Here is an 18,210-nt window from a genome sequence, read left to right on the forward strand (position 1 = left end):
ACCCGCGCGATGAGAGCAGTTTTCTCTCTCATCCACTAGATGCGTGTCACCCATTGTATGGAATCACATGGGACTCGACCAAACCCGCTTACCACTTGAGGGCCTTCCAATATCCTTCTGACGGAATCAATGATTTCTGTGTGGTTCTATGCTTTTCCCCTTGACCAAGTGCTCAGAACTTTCTTTCACTGAGGGGGATGCCGCGCTAATCGCGTATCAGAAACTGCCTCTATTTCTAGATTTGACTTCCCGTTTTTCCAATTTGTGTCAGCACACGGTTACCATGGGCCAACGGTCCGCGGGCTTTGACCGAGGGTCCTCGTTGCTCCGTGCTGACCACAAATTGCCATTTTCCAGAGGTTATTTCTGATAAGCTCAACATCCATAGCACTTTGAAACTTTGGTATGAGTTTTACAGAGTTCAGGAAACTATAAGAGTGTTTAAGGATCCAATTCGGATCACGGCCTTCCCACTGAAAAAGCTTCTGGACCACCAAAAGTTTGTTTTCAAGCATTGACTAAGTGAGGGTATAGTTGTCTCACTTGTCCAATCCCTATCCATTTTGTGTTTCTTTGCTTTGAACCCTTGAGTCCATTCCTAAGTTACTCAACATCTCCCCTACACATCATCCTCACCTTCCTGTCCATAACTATGTCTTCCTACAACTCATTGAGATATTTAGGTAATAGATCATCAATAGAAGGCAATTGACTCTGCTCTTTGGGATCTTCAATTAATGAAGGTTCAAATAGTCTCAAGTTGTGTGCATTAATGACTGAGTAGATGTGCATGTAAGTTGGTAAATCAAGGCAAAAAGAATTCTCACCTATTTTTCTCAAGTATCTTGAAATGTCCATACCTTATTGGCTTTATATTTTTACCTCCACCTTGCATTCTGTCTTTGCTGATATACAACCAGACTTGATCACCAACTTGGAAACTATGCTCCATCCGATGCTTGTCATGCCTTGCCTTGTATTTGGCTTGGCTCTTTTCTAGTTGTTGCTATACTGCCTGGTGAATCTCTTGGATTTGTTCAATGAATTTGGTTGCCTTGTCCACATCACTGTGTCCATCAACTGCTATGTCTTTACCAAAGACAAAATCCAAGGGAGACCTTGGTGTGAAACCAAAACAGATCTCAAAAGGAGATCTCTGTGTATAAGAATGTTTTGCTCGGTTGTAAGCATGCTACACATAGCACAAATGTTCATCCTAAAGTTTGGGATGCTTGCTGCAATAGCCTCTAAGCAACTAGATCATTGTCATGTTGACCACTTCTATCTGGCCATCTGTTTGTGGATGAAAAGCTGTGATTTTCTTCAGTTTGGTGTCCATCAGTTCCCACAGACTCGACCAAAACTTCCCAACAAATCAGTGTCTCGATCAGATACAATGGAAGTGGGTAATCCAAAATGAACCCATACATGCTGAAAGAACAGCTTTGCAGATTGTTCAGCTGTAATCTGTTTATTTCAAGGTATCAAAATACACATTTTACTGAACCTATACACAACAACATATAAATAGTCATGACCTTTCCTAGATTTAGGCAGTCCTCCAACAAAGTCCATGGAAATACTTTCCCAAGGATGAGAAAGAACTGGTAGTGGAGTATACAAGCCTAGTTTTCTATTGTTGGGTTTGCTTTTAGCACACATGGTACACCCTCTTACATATCTAGAAATTGTCTCATTCATTTTTGGCCAATAAAAAAATCTTTGCAGCTGTGCAACCATTTTACTTACCCCAAAGTGACCTGATATTAGAGAAGTGTGTGCTTCTCGAATTATCTTTACTCTTTCAATTTGTGGAATGCATAGCTTCCCACAACGATACAAGAGTTGGTCCTTAATGTGATAATCCAATTCTTCTACTCGTTTGCCTTGACTTAAAGTTGCATATACATCTTTGAAATCTATATCTTGAGCATATTGTTCAATGTAGCTCTCATGCAATACTGAGTTATGCTTAAGTACAGTTGATGCATTTATAATTGGTCTAGATAACATATTTGCAACTTTATTGTGTATGCCATTTATATATCTGATGACTAAATGAAATTGTTGTTGAAAACCCATCCATCTATAGTGTCTTGATTGCTACAACTTAGTTTGGGAGTGTAGATATTGAAGTGGTTGATGATCAGTATGTATAACTATCTCTTTGCCCATTAAGTAATCTTTCCACTTTTTCACACTCTGTACTAATGCATACAATTCTTTATCATATGTGGGATAGTTAACTACTGCAGAATTAAATGTCTCATAATGATAACATATGGGTTTATCGTGTTGTATCAACACTGCTCCCATGGCATAGTCACTAGCATCCATTTGGATCTCAAATGGTCTTTGAAGATCAGGCAGTGCTAGTACTGGTGTTGTAGTAATCTTTTCTTTCAAGGTGTCGAAGGCTTTTTGTTGTTTGCCTCCCCACTAAAACACTTTGTTCAATCATGTTAAAGCATGTAAGGGAGCTGCAATTAAGGAAAAGTTAGGAATGAACTTTCTCCAATATTGTGCTACTCCTAAGAAGCTTCTAACTTCTGTAGCAGATTTGGGTTTAGGCCAGTTTACAATGACTGCCACCTTAGAGGGATCTCTCTTCAATTCACCACCCCCTACTATATGTCCCAAATAATTCAAAGATGTTTTTCCAAATTTGCGTTTTGAGAGTTTAACATAAAGTTTTCCTCTTTTCAAAACATCTAGCATCTGCTTAACATGCTTTAAATGTTCCTCCCATGTTTTTCCAAATATAAGAATGTCCTCCAGATATACAATAACAAAATCATCAAGAAAAGGTCTGATTACATCATTCATTATTCTCATGAAAGTAGCGGGAGCATTAGTTAAGCCAAAAGGCATAACCAGCCACTCATACAATCCCTGCTTTGTTTTGAAAGCAGTCTTCCATGCATCTTGTTTTGCAACTCTGACCTGATGATATCCACTATGCAAGTCTAACTTGGAAAAAAAATAGCTTCTTTCAATTGATCTAATTGATCATCTATGTGAGGAAGAGGATAATGATTTTTTATCGTTATCTTATTTAGTGCTTGGTAATCAATGCACATTCTCCACGAGCCATCTTTCTTTCTCACCAAAACGATTGAAGACCCACATGGTGATGTGCTAGGTCTGATGAACCCCTTCTCGAGCAACTCCTGCACCAACTTCTTGATTTATGCATTCTCTAAAGCAGACAACCTATACATTCCGATGTTAAGCAATGGAGCATCTTGCTACAAATTAATATCATGCACTATTTCCTTTTTGGGTGGTAGACCTTTAGGTTCTTGAAACAAGATATCATATCCTGAAACAACTTTTTCTAAATCAGCTTGCTGTTTAGCATCACAGCCCTCAAATACATTGGTTTTATCAAGTTTATTTTCCTTTACAACCATTAGTAAAAATTGTTTGCATGAATTTACAATTCGTTTCATCTGCCCTGAGTTTATGGGAGTATAATTATTCTGGAGCTTATGAGCCCTTACAAAGTATTCGATTCCATATTTAACGAGTAGATACTTGTTAGTTGAATTGAGGCTTCTGTGATCCATAATAGTTGAAAGAATAACTTCGGCGTAAATCACATGTAGACAAACATTTGTCGACGCGTTTCGAACCAACTAGTGTGGTTCATCGTCAGGACAAGTTGAAGAAACAGATCTAGCTTAGCATGATAAATAGTCCGAGCAGAGTCTCCAACGGCTAAATTGACTAACGGCTAATTTTGACCTTAGGGCCTAGGTCTAATTATTATTATTATTATTATTATTATTTTATTTATTTATTTATTTTTAATATTATTTATGGAAATAAGTTAAATTAAGTAAAAATACATAACTAAATTAACATTAATGGTTGGTTTAAAAAGAAATTTAATTATTTATTTAAATTAATTAATTATATATATATATATATATATATATATATATATATATATATATATATATATATATATATAAATTATATATATATATATAATAAATAAATGTTAGGTTAATAAGTTAATAAGATAAATGTTAGGATTAATAAGTAAATAATAATATAATAATAATTTATTTATTTATTTAAATTAATTCATATATATATATATATATATATATATATATATATATATATATATAGATATTAATTAAAATCATAATATTAGGTTGTTAAGTAACTTAATGGTTAGTTTTCTTTTAATTATTATTATTTACGGAAATTAGTTAAAAATATATAAAATAATTTTAATGGTTGGTTAAAGAAGTAATTTATTCTTATTTAAATTATATATATATTAAAATCATAATAATAGGTTGAGAATTTTCATTTATTAATTTAATTTAAAAAATAATTTAATAGTTATTTATTAATAATCAAATATATGTTTATATAATTTATAATAAAAATTGTAAAGTTAGGATAAAATACTATATAACTAAATAGAATAATTCAAAGGTTAGCTTTAAAAAGGTAATTAAATTATTTATTAATTATTGTTAATGTTGCATATATACATATATATTCTAAAAAAAAAAAGAAAAAAAAAAGGAGGGGGCAAAAAACCGACTAAGAAGAGAGTGCTGGAATCCAACACCTACTGATTTTCCAGCCATCATCTCTATTGAGATTGCTCGGCTTATTTTCAATCTCAATAGCTTCCCTCAATTTACGTTGGTGGAACTGAGCGACTTTGGCAACAACCTTGGCCTCCTCAATACACACCTGATGCTTGGTCTTTTCCACATGCTCAGCTAACGCTGAAGACTTGGATCTCCCATCTCTTAGGTCGGCCGCATGTTCGCAGATCCTTTGACGGATGGAGCGCCCTGTTTCCCCACTATAGGGGGTCCCACAAGAACACGGAATCAAGTAGACACTCTTCATGTCTTTAGGGTTAACGGGATCTTTCACCGATCGGAGGGATTTGCGAATGGTGTTGACGGGCCTAAAGGTAGAGGGAATATCATACCTTTTAAGGATCCGAGAAATCTTGTCTGTGGTTCCTTGAACATAGGGAAGATGGACACCTGGACGACGCTCTTTTGGCTCTTTCTTAATCAACTCATTTTTAGAGGCTTTATGGAAAGTCTTCTGGCCCAAGCGTCTACTATATCCATTCTCCACAAAGACATTAAGGAGATGGGATCTCTCCTTATCAAATCTCTCACAATCAGAGATCCTAAGGGCACGAGGATCGGGACGTGGATCGGTGAATGATGTTTCCCTGAAACGCATTTCTGCTTCTCAAATTTCGACCCTCCGGTCGTGGGTGTCTTCAATTCCTTCGGATGGATCTCTCTCCTCGGCGCTGGCAAATCATGAGTTTTCTGAGGAGTTTTCTGGTGTACATATGAATGAGATCTCAGAGGACCGCTCTGCTGAACCTGCACCTTCTTTGAGGCAACCTGCTCCATACAGATCGGGTTGCTCTCCTTCGATTTGCAGAGGGGGGCCTGTCCCATCATCGATGAATGTTGCTAATCGTTCGGACAGTGCTCGGAACCTGCGATCTGGCTCGGTGGAGTTTCTTCCTATGGCGGCAGACAGAAAATCTTCTCCTCAGTTAGCAGCTCCCTCTGGTTCCTCGTTGCAGCTTGAACACGGTGATGATTCTGCTAACCTACATATGCTACAAAATCCGGCCCGGGGGTCTCCGTTTCAACTGGCGCTTGATCATTCAAAGGTCGTTTTCTATGCCGACGCTGACCAGGGAGGAGGAAAGGCTTCCTCTGAGTCGTTGGATCATCATTCGCCTCAGGCCTCCGCGTGGTGCAGACCGGCTGGTCCTTCTGTTGTCAACGGTCCTAGCTCACCGTTTTGCAGGTATATTGATAATGAGGTCAGTCGTATTATTAGCACCGTGCCTTCTAGTTTGAACAACGTTCATGATTGTAGTAATAAATATAAAGGCGTTATCAATAAAAATAGGAATTCATATCGCTCTTACGGTTTTAATAAGATTTGTAACAATTATAATAACGCTTCTATTAAGATTAGTAATGATTATATTAACGCTTCTAGTAGTAATAAAAATAAGAATCTATATTACTTTAATAATAGTCATAAGAATATTAATAAGTATTATGATTACAATAATAATATTGTTAATGCACACAAGACTATCACTATTAATGAAAATCTATATGATTTTAATAATTCTCTTAATAATAAGAATATTATTAATACGAATAATATTAGTATTAATAATAGGAATTTTTATTCTAATAATAGTTTTATTAATAATAATAATATTGATAACAATGAGAGTAATAATACTATTTCGGAGAATAATTTTTCTATTAATAATAATGATAATTCATATGATAATAGCATTTTATATCGCAATGGAACAGAATCTTCTAGCAATAACAATGATGGTAACCTGGACAATAAGGTTTTTTCCCGCAATTCTAAGGTTGTTAATCTTTCTAGCTTTTCTTTTTCCCCTTCGGTTTTCAGTGTCTTAGGCAAAGGTCTAAACTTTGCCCTAGCCCCTAGAAAAATCCCGGTGGAGGACATTATTTGTGACGTGGAATACGGGATTAGAGATCTTCCAGATAATATCAAGGACACTATTAGACAGGATTGTGTTGTCGTCCTTAGGAAGGCTAAGCCCCCTCGGAAGAACCTCAGCAAAGAGGAAGCCTCCACCCTAAAATCCTTAAATCAGAATGAAGATATTGTCGTTCTGAAGGCAGACAAAGGAGGAGCTACGGTCATCCTTAACAAGGATGATTACCGGAGGAAGATGCTTGATCATCTCCACAATAGTGGCAGTTATAAAAAACTGTCCAAGAACCCTCTGAAGAAGATTTCTAGGATAGTGGCTCTCGCCATTAAATCTAATAATTTAATGAGTTCCATGTGCCACAAGCTCATTGAAAGTAGTCCCATTGCTCCTAGGATCTATGGGTTACCGAAGATTCACAAGGAAGGGGCCCCTCTGAGGCCTATCGTCAACACCATTGGCGGTCCAACCTATCTTCTGGCTAAGTTCCTTGCCCTTAAACTTAAGCCCTTGGTTGGCCGCACTGAGTCCTTCGTGAAAGAATCTGCATCCTTCATTAATGAGCTTAAGGATATTAAGCTTAGCCCGGAGGACATTCTCGTCAGCTTTGATGTGGTCTCCCTTTATACTTGCATTCCTATAAAGGAGGCCTTGGAAGTGATCTATCACCTAACAGATCCCGATACCGCGCATCTGGTGGAGATCTGTCTCACTTCCACGTTCTTCTGTCTCGAGGGTGAATTCTTTGAGCAGGCTTGTGGTGTTGCCATGGGTTCCCCTCTTTCCCCTATTGTTGCGAATATTTTTATGGAAGATTTCAAAGCCAAAGCTTTATCCTCATCTCGTCTTCTTCCTAAGCTTCGGAAAAGGTTTGTGGATGACACTAATGTCATCTGGCCCCACGGCCCAGGGGAGTTGGATCGTTTCTTTAATCACCTCAACAACCGATCCTCTGCCATTAAGTTCACCATGGAAAAAGAGGTCAATGGTTGCCTCCCTTTCCTGGATATTCTTTTATCTCGGAATAAATATGGCTCTCTCTCCCACTCTGTGTTCCGAAAGAAAACGCATACTGAGCAGTATCTTCATGTCGATTCCCATCACTTCCCTGCTCAAAAGTTTGGTGTTCTTAACACCCTCGTGCCCTTAGGATCTCTGATCGTGAGAGCTTTGATAAGGAGAGATCCCATCTCCTTAATGTCTTTGTGGAGAATGGATATAGTAGACACCTGGGTCAGAAGGCTTTCCATAAAGCCTCTAAAAATGCGTTGATTAAGAAAGAGCCAAAAGAGCATCGTCCAGGTGTCCATCTTCCCTATGTTCAAAGAACCACAAACAAGATTGCTCGGATCCTTAAAAGGTATGATATTCCCTCTACCTTTAGGCCCGTCAACACCATTCGCAAATCCCTCCGATCGGTCAAAGATCCCGTTAACCCTAAAGACATGAAGGGTGTCTACTTGATTCTGTGTTCTTGTGGGACCCCCTATATTGGGGAAACAGGGTGCTCCATCCGTCAAAGGATCTACAAACATGTGGTCGACCTGAGACATGGGAGATCCAAGTCTTCAGCATTAGCTGAGCATGTGGAAAAGACCAAGCATCAGGTGTGTATTGAGGAGGCCAAGGTTGTTGCCAAAGTCGCTCAATTCCACCATCGTAAATTGAGGGAAGCTATTGAGATTGAAAAGAAGCCGAGCAATCTCAATAGAGATGATGGCTGGAAAATCAGTAGGTGCTGGATTCCAGCACTCTCTTCTTAGTCGGTTTTTCTGCCCCCTCCCTTTTTTTTTTGTTAGAATATATATGTATATATGCAACATTAACAATAATTAATAAATAATTTAATTAAATAAATTAATTACCTTTTTAAAGCTAACCTTTGAATTATTCTATTTAGTTATATAGTATTTTATCCTAACTTTACAATTTTTATTATAAATTATATATACATATATTTGATTATTAATAAATAACTAATTAATAAATAACTAACCATTATGAATTATTATTAAATTAATAAATGAAAATTCTCAACCTATTATTATGATTTTAATATATATATATAATTTAAATAAGAATAAATTACTTCTTTAACCAACCATTAAAATTATTTTATATATTTTTAACTAATTTCCGTAAATAATAATAATTAAAAATAAACTAACCATTAAGTTACTTAACAACCTAATATTATGATTTTAATATATATATATATATATATATATATATATATATATATATATATATATATGAATTAATTTAAATAAATAAATAAATTATTATTATTATTATTATTATTTATTTATTTATTTTAACTAACCATTGATATTATTTTACTTATTAATCCTAACCTTTATCTTATTAACCTAATATTATAACTTTAATTAAGATATATATATATATATATATATATATATATATATATATATATATATATATATATATATTTTAAAAATAAATAACTAAATTTCTTTTTAAACCAACCATTAATGTTAATTTAGTTATGTATTTTTACCTAATTTAACTTATTTCCATAAATAATATTAAAAATAAATAAATAATAATAATAATAATAATAATAAAATAATTTGACCTAGGCCCTAAGGTCAAAATTAGCCGTTAGTCAATTTAGCCGTTGGAGACTCTGCTCGGACTATTTATCATGCTAAGTTGGATCTGTTTCTTCAACTTGTCCTGACGATGAACCACACTAGTTGGTTCGAAATGCTTCGACAAATGTTTGTCTACATGTGATTTATGCCGAAGTTATTCTTTCAACTAGATACTTGTTCTCAGCTCTATAGAAAATAGCTTTTCTATCATACAAGTAGGGATTTCCCAAAACAATTCCACATATATCCAAAGGAACTATATCTAACTCAACCTCATCTACAAATGCTGACCCAAAATAAAACTTAAGTTTACATTGTCTAGTCACTTGTAGTTGTGCTTTATCACTTAACCAACCTAATGGGTATGGTTTCTTGTGAGGTGTAGTCAGTAATCCCAACTTCTTTACAATCGCTTTAGAAATTAAATTTACTTGTGAGCCACTATCAAACAAAGTATCAAGCTTTTGATGTTTGGAAATAACTCGAATATAGAAAAGCTTATGTCTTTTTCTCTCATTTTCTTCATTATTAATAGATTGTGTAGAATTACTAGTAGATGCTTAAGAATTTTTACCTTTTATACTTGTGGCTGCAATGGTTGTTTCATCTCCTAAGTCTGACCCCAAATCTTTCTGAATAGCTGCAGTATTCTTCTTCTTTCCCTCGAACTTCTTAGGTCTTAGCTGCGGATGCAGAATCCAACGGTGCTCATCATCATGCCCATCCTTCTTACAGTGAGTGCATGAATATTTTCTTTTCTGTGCAGTGTTTCTATTTTCTTTTCTACTTATTCTTGCCTGCAGTGGGCTTGGATCATCCCCCAACTTCTGGGTTCCCATTCTTTCCTCTAGCTTCTAGATGCGTAGCTTGAACAGATACCTCATCTATACTAGTGGGATTAAACATGAGGATAGTGTGCCTCATGTAGTTCTATAGACCACCTATGTACTTCAATAGAGTCTCAGGTGAGTCTAATGAAATTCCTAGAATCAAAGCTCTTTTCCTAAATTCCTGGGTGTAACCTTGTACACTTTGCCCTTTCAATTAGCGAAGTGTTTGCCAGCTCATCATGGCTTGTTGCATGTAAGCTAGTGGATAGAACTGCTTTTTGATTGCAGAAACAAATTCACTCCAGACAAAAAGAATCTTACCATGTTTCTTCATGTCAGCCTCTGTCCTGCCTTCCCATCAGACCAAGGGAGTGCCTTCGAGGCGTAGGCTGGCCAGCTGAATCTTACTCTTGTCTGAGTCAGTACTCTGCACTCTGCAATAAACATCAATTTGTCTAATCCAGTTATCCAGCTTCTCTACATTCAACTTTCCATAATATATTGGTGAATCAAATTTAACATCTAATTTAATTAGAGATGTCTTATTTTCACTTTCAGGGCTATTAGGAGGTGTGAGAAATTTTTCTTCTTTCCCTTTGCCTTTAGAGTGGTCATGGAGGAGAGACTCTTCTTCTCCTTTATCTTATTTGGAGCTTGATGAATCTTCATCTTTATGTTTCCTAATGTCCCTATACATTTCTTCCACCACTGACTTCAAGGTCATAAAACTATCCATGAACTGGGGATCTGATTCCAATGGATTTTCTTTTGCCATTTTCTTCTTGGAATAGACTCTTCTGATTTCCGGATTAGTTTCAACCAACTCTCCTTCTCTTAATTTAAGCTTTGATCTAGTTAGCATTCAAAAACAAAAACCAGCACAAGCTTATCTAACTTTAAACAAACTAGAAGCTCTAATACCACTTGATCTGAAATCACTCATAAATGATTTCAGTTAATTAATGAAGGTATTACAAACTATGTGCTGGGGGGGTGTCTATGTTATTTTATGCAACGAATCGATAAGATTTCGAAATACACAGACACTGAAACAGTGAGAGAACACAACAAGCAAACACATAAACACAACAAATTTAATAAGGAGTTCACCCAATCCTCCTGGGCTACGTCTCCTAGTCCAACCTTCAGTGGTGGCCTTTCTATTGTGTCTTAAAAAGAAGATTTTTACAACAGTGAGCTCAAATTGAGTCTCACTTAACAGATAATGATCAGTAGGGTTGTACTTGGATCCCCCAAGTCTCTAGAGTACACAGACTCCCCTTACTGAAACTTGACCTCAACTGGTCTCAGTGGTATGAGTCCAATTTGGTACTCATTACCTGACAGGTATACACAGAGGAGTTGCTCGAACCTCTCAAGCCTTATCTAGAGTTCACAGACTCTCGGATTGTCTTTATGTCTCTGTTTGCTTGATGCTGCCTTTGCTCTGAAGGTTAGCTCGGCTTCTCTGTTCTTTGCAATTTTTGCTTCTCTCTCTCTTGGCTCTCTTTTACTGCTGCTTCTCCTCTCTGCTTTCTCTATCTGTTCGTGGCTTAAAGCCAATCTACTCCCTGACTCTTTGTTTCTTCCTCCCGGCTCTCTAGATCACCTACCTCTATCTGCTGGAATTCCCCTGCTGTACGTCATCATCACTGTAACACTTCACAGAGAGGTGGCCACCTGTTTCCTCATGAACTAAGTGTCAATTCTCTTTGAGCGGTCGTTATTTCCGTTGCTCCAAGATTGCTCATGAAACAGATTCCCCTGCCAACTTATCGGTCATGCTGGATCTCACATCTTATCCACCTCAGCTTATTTCCATGTCGAATCCAGTCACCCATCGGATTTCATCTCCGCCGTTGATCTGGGGCCTCCAGATCCTACAGTTTCCATCCATATCGCACAGGTAAGTAGAATGCCCTTTACCCGCGCAATGAGAGCAGTTTTCTCTCTCATCCGCTAGACGTGTGTCACCCGTTGTATGGAATTGCGCGAGACTTGGCCAAACCCGCTTACCACTTGAGGGCCTTCTGATATCCTATCAGTTTTATCGCAAGGCACGCCTTCTAACAGAATCAGTGATTTCCATGCGGTTCTATGATTTTCCCCATGACTAAGCACTCGAGGCTTTCCCTCACTGAGGCAGACGCCCTGCGATACGATTTAGCGCTAATCGCGTACAAAAAATGCCTCTTTTTTTGGATCTGACTTCTCGTTTTGCCAGTTTGTGCCAGCACGTGGTTACCATGGGCCAACGATCTGCGTGCTTTGACTGAGGGTCCTCGTTGCTCTGTGCTGACCAAAAATTTCCATTGTCGAGAGGTTATTTCTGATAATCTCGACATCCATAGCACTTTCAAACTTTGGTATGAGTTTTACAGAGTTCAGGAAACTATAATAGTGTTTAAGGATCCAATTCGGATCATTTTCCAAGCAGTTCATGAAATTATTTTCCGAAGGGTTGTAGCAACAACAAAGTCCAAGAAAGCATGGGACACCCTCCAGACAACCTACCAAAGCCATGGAAAAATTCAAGATAGCAAAGCTGCAAATGTCGAGAAGAGATTTTGAAACACTTTGTATGAAAGAGTCTGAGAATATAGACTTGTTTTTTACACATATAAGTGGGTTGGTTACTTAAATCAGGTCTCATAGTGAGACATTTGAGGAAAGAAGAATAGTTGAGAAAGTTTTGAGAAGTTTGCCACCAAGTTTTGATGCCATTGTTGTGCCATAGAGGAGACAAAGGATCTCTCACAGTTCTCAGTGGATGAGCTTAATGCATCACTGATTTCTCGTGAACATAGACTGAATAGAGCAACAAGCTCCTCATTGGAGCATGCCTTCAAGACACAAGTTTTATTTGGTCAAGGTAGAGGCTGTTATCACTCAGGTTGTCCTTAAGCTCCGGAAAAGGATACGGCCAAGGTAACCACAGACCAACTTTGGACTGCAGGTTCTAGCCAAACTGCAATCAGAGAGGGCTCTCTCTTTTAGGTTTAGTTTTGTTTTTAAAATGATTTTAGGCTAGTTATTGAGTTCAGGGGTTTTTGTTTTGTTTTTGGTGGGAAGGAAGATGTCTCAAGTAGAGAGGCAAAACATAGTCTGGTAAGTTTCAAACCATTGGGCGTGGAGTCAAGGAGTGGGACTGCTGGTGCGTTTTCTTGGTCACAAGAGAAATAAGGAGCAAGGTAGCTACTCATGAAACAACACTTAAAGCTTAAAAGGATGGAATGAGGGATAACGAATGAGAGGCAATAAAGAATCTCTCACTCGGCCTAAAAGGGGGAAGGTGAATGAGCTCTGTCTAGGAGCAATTAAGAATTCCTAGACAACTGTCAAAGATGAAGGGATTAGGGGAAACATGAGCCATATGGAATTGATATTCATTACTAACCCAGATGAAAACATAAAGAAATAGCAGAAAATGAGCATAGAGGGTGTTTAAACCAATTCTACACTATTCTTTCTTTCTACTATTTTAGACGGTATATCAAATGGAAAAACAAAGGTAGGAAAACTTATTGAGTCATGTTGCAGCACAAGAATTCCAAATTCACTTCTTCAAAACCATTAGACATAGAGCAGACAGTCTTTCCTCCAAGCCTTTCAGCAGTCTTTGATTACAGAAAACATATCAGGTATACAGTGCGAGTCTCCACTGAAGACTATCAACCAACCGACCCTTTAAACAATACAGAGGGTGGCATATATAGGGAAGATTTTTCCCAAATTTATCTTTTACAACAGACCTAATAGGTCTGACAGAAAACTGATTACTTTTAACCTAATCTTATCTAGAAATAAATGCCAGAAAATATCTTTGAGCTATGCTCGGGGCAGCTGTAACAAGATGAGTTAATGTCTGTCATAGTGGATGTGTGTTGTTCATCTTTCATAACTTTGCATTGGTCTTTGCACCCTTCTTGTTCGGCGGCATTGAATGCTTCTAACTGCGATTTGAGAACTAGGACAGGCCTACTCTTCTTGTTTTTTACTTTCTAGGGGGCTCATCAATGTTCAGGTGCTTCGAGCCCTTAAAAATCTTCGGCTGATACTCTTTGGCTCTCCTCCTTCCTCTGATACTCTTTGGCAATAACTTGATGCTGTTCTGGCGTGTTGTGGGTCTTTTTCACAAATTAATGGCCGATGTTCCACCTCTGTTACTTTCAAAACTGTTTTCTGCTCCTTCCGGCAAGCTTCGCGAAGAAAAATGGGTCATTTGGCGCCTTTCGGGCTTGTTGGGGGCCGCAGAATGAAAAGATTCCCTGAAGATTCCCCATTCAGGCCCAAACAATCTAGCGATGAGGCGCAAATCGCTCATCAAAAACCACCTCAGAATCTGATTTCGGGGCTCCGAAGTGCGATTTTTACCCTTCGCGCCAAAAAAGTACTGATGACGTCAGCATGACGTGACGTTGTACGGTGGGTGACGTCAGCATGATGACATGGTGGGATGACGTCAGCATGATGTCATCATGTACGGACGGTGACGTGGCATGAAACGTGGCAGGGGGCCACGCAGGCAGGTGACTCGACATGTGACTGGGCAGGGGGGGTGACGTGAGCGGTGACTGTGCATGTGACGTGGGGTTTACGTCACAGGGGAGGGCGGTAAGCGGTATTGTGGCGCACCGCTTTTTGGGGATGGTGGTTTCATGAGGGGGGCCTCCGCCACAGCCCAGAAGGTGATGCGTGGCGGGAGGTACAACGGTAATACCACCCATCTCACGGACGCTAACCTTCGGGCGATTCGGGGATGGGGCGGCCCGCCCACCGTTGATCTGTGGGGCGGGCGATCCAACGATTGGCGGTAGGCGCGAGGAGATGGCAGGTTAGTGGGCGGGGATATTCGCGGGAATATTCCCATTTAAATATAGCGCGCGAGTGGGTTTAAACAATGGTTTATGCGGGTTTACGGGGGTTTTATGTGGCGGGGTTTAATATTTGATGCCAAAACTTTGGGTTGGGGGCAAAAAGTGGGTTTTTGAGGGTTGGGGAAGAGGTTATTAGTCTGACCAGGTGTCAGATTAATCCCTGCTAAGACACGGATGCGCAAAAAACAGCCCTGGATGGACCACTTTTTCCCAGACTTATAAAAATATGGCTATATTGCCAAGGAGGGATTATTCACATAGGGGAATTATATATACAAAGTTTTAATATGGGAAAGGGGAAAACTGATAGGGAGTTATACAATATTGTTAGTAGTTAATATGAAAGTGATAAGCAAGCGCTAAGGTGAGGGACCTTAGGCTAAAATTGGGGAAAAGGACTTGTAAAGAACTGAGATCCTTGAGTGAAGCAGATCTTCACCAAGGCAACTGATATGGAGTATGATGAGACTAAGAGGCTCAAGCAGATCTTGACCTCTTTGGGGAGTTAATAAGTGATTTTTTAGAAGAAGGGGGAGTTACTTATATCTGCCTTTGAGCTCCTTTGCATGAAAATTGCCTGCACTGTGATCTGAAAAGATAAAACACTTTGTACCACAAAATTGATCACAATTTATCATTCTGCAACTACACAGCTACCTACCTAGACTATTTTTCTAACATTTTTTCTTCTTTTTACTTGGGTGCACTTAGGCTTGCAAACCCAGATTTACAATTTTCTTTTGAACATTTCCTATCTAAATCTACACTTATTTCTGCTAGGGCCTAGATTAAACAGTTGGGTCCCTTTGATTCTCTACCTATCTACAAATCTGCCAAGATTAAACTGTTTGGACAGATATCATTCTCTATATTCTAAAACGGGAAATTGAAACCTAGGGAGGCTAGGATTTAGCTGTTTGGCCTTCCCTTAACTGAAAAACTCATCGAAAATGGAATACAGCAGTGGCATTTGGACTAGCACACTTTCATTGCTTCTTGTGGAAATATGGAACACTGCAGCTTGCAAAGTATGACATATTTGGCATGTAAAAATGTCAATCATGAAAGATGAATACCTGCTGCAGCAGGAAGCTAACAGAGGCAAAGAAAGATCATATGCTAGAGGAAGAGGAAGAAGTCGACACAGAAGAGGAAAAAGAAGCCCTTCAAGCTCAAGTGGAAGAGGCAGCAATCAAAATCCAAGTCAAGGCCCAAGCCAAAATCAAGCACAAGGTCAGAGGTATGCTAAATCTCAAGTTCATTGTCATTACTGTAAGAAGTATGGTCATTATGCAAATGAATGTAGAAAGAATAAATATGACATTAGTAACAAACCAAGTGTAAATTTCAAAGAAGAAAGTCAGAACCATGATAACATATTTTTAGCTTATAATGTAGCACAATAAAAACAAAGTGATATATGGTGTCTAGATTCAGGGTGTAGCAACCATATGTCAGGAAACATAGAAATGTTTTCCAATCTAGATGAAAGTGTGAAATTTGAAGTGACATTAGGAACTAATAACAAAGTCTCTATCATGGGAAAAGGAAAAATTAATATCCTAACAAAGAAGGGGGAGAAGAAGTACATCTCAGATGTTTACTTTGTCCCCAGTCTGAAGAATAAATTCATAAGCATTGAATAGCTCATGAAAAAGGGCTACAATGTCTTCTTCAAAAATGATCTGTGCACAATTTTGGATAGGAATCCAAGCAGACAGCTAATTGCAAAGGTTTAGATGAAAAACAATAGAATGTTTCCCTCAAAATTAAAATCAAATTTGCAGAAAGAAGGTGCACAAGCACAACTCTGAATGAACTCAGAAGAGAATGGAAGAAAAGATGCAGTTGTCATATAAGTAAAATTTCAAGAAGAGGTCAAAGATGAAAATTGGTTATGGCATTTGAAATTTGGACATCTCAACTTTGGAGGTTTGAATTTGCTACATAGGAAAGGCATGTTGAAGGGACTACTGCTCATAGAAAAACTGGATAGCCTATGTGAAGGATGTATCTTGGGCAAGCAACATAGAGAGACATTTCCAGCAGGAAAGTCAGTAAGGGCAAAGACACCTTAGGAGATTGTCTACTCAAATTTATGTGGACCAATGCAGACACCATCAATTGGTGGCAGCCACTATTTATTGACCTTCATAGTTGACTACACAAGGAAGACATGAGCATTTCTCCTAAAATATAAAAGTGAAGTGTTTGAGTGCTTTTGCCAATACAAGGCTCTTGTTGAGAAGCAAAGTGGATGCTACATCAAATTCCTTAGGACTGACAGAGGTGGAGAATACATCTCAAATTATTTCCTTCGTTTTTGTATGGAACACTGAATTCACAAGCAATTTACAACAAGGTATACACCTTAGCAAAATGGTGTATCAGAAAGAAAGAATAGGACCATTATGGAAATGGAAAGGAGTATGTCGAAGGCAAAGAATTTGTCAAATGACTATTGGGTGGAATTTGTCGCTTGTCCTACATATATCTTGAATAGATGTCCAACCAAAAGCATTCAGAACATAGTTCCTGAAGAGGAATGGAGTGGAAGATTCAAGAAAGCATAGTGTCACTCACATGAGAGTTTTTGGATGTCTTGCTTATGCACATGTCCCAGATGAGTTGAGGAAGAAGTTGGACAATAAGGGGGATAAATGTATATTTGTTGGATATGGTGATGAATCTAGTGCATACAAACTCTACAATTCATTAACCAAGAAGGTCATAATTAGCAGAGATGTGTAGTTTATAGAAGAGGAAGCATGTGATGGAAGTTTAGAAAAGACAATCAATGTCAAGGGATGTATACCACATGAGGACAAAGAGGAATTAACAGCATCAAGTAATTCCTCAATAGTGACTCCCTCTACTCCTATTCAAGTGCAACAAAGTAGGCAACAAGCAAAACCATCAACAAATAATAGGACAGTTTCGCACAGCCAAGCAAGCACTTCTCCAAGCACATCGCGACATGTTGATCTAGGTGGATCTTCAGACACTAGTGGCATGGAAAAGGCTCAAAATTCAAAGTGGTGGAAAGATGATGAACTTGACATCATATCAAAGTGCTCGTCGCCTTGATTCCAATGGTGCGAATGGCACTCCAATCCGAGTCCGGATGAAGGAGATAGAGGAAGTCAAAGTTGGATTGACTTTTTGATGACTCGGCAGACTTAACAAAGACACAATTTGGACTTTTCTGGCGGATGGAATCCAGCCAACTCCGGCTAGATTCCGGGTGAAATCATTGCCTAGCTAGAAAGACTCCTTCAGTCCAAAAATCGAATTTCCAAAAAGAACCCCCTTTTGTTTTATATAAAAAGGATATATATATATATATATATATATATATATATATATAAAGGGGTGGCGGG

The sequence above is a fragment of the Pinus tabuliformis genome, chromosome 2_2, assembly GCF_031772625.1.
Source record: "Pinus tabuliformis cultivar Carrire ecotype Pingquan chromosome 2_2, CPIR1, whole genome shotgun sequence".
NCBI classification, from domain to species: domain Eukaryota; kingdom Viridiplantae; phylum Streptophyta; class Pinopsida; order Pinales; family Pinaceae; genus Pinus; species Pinus tabuliformis.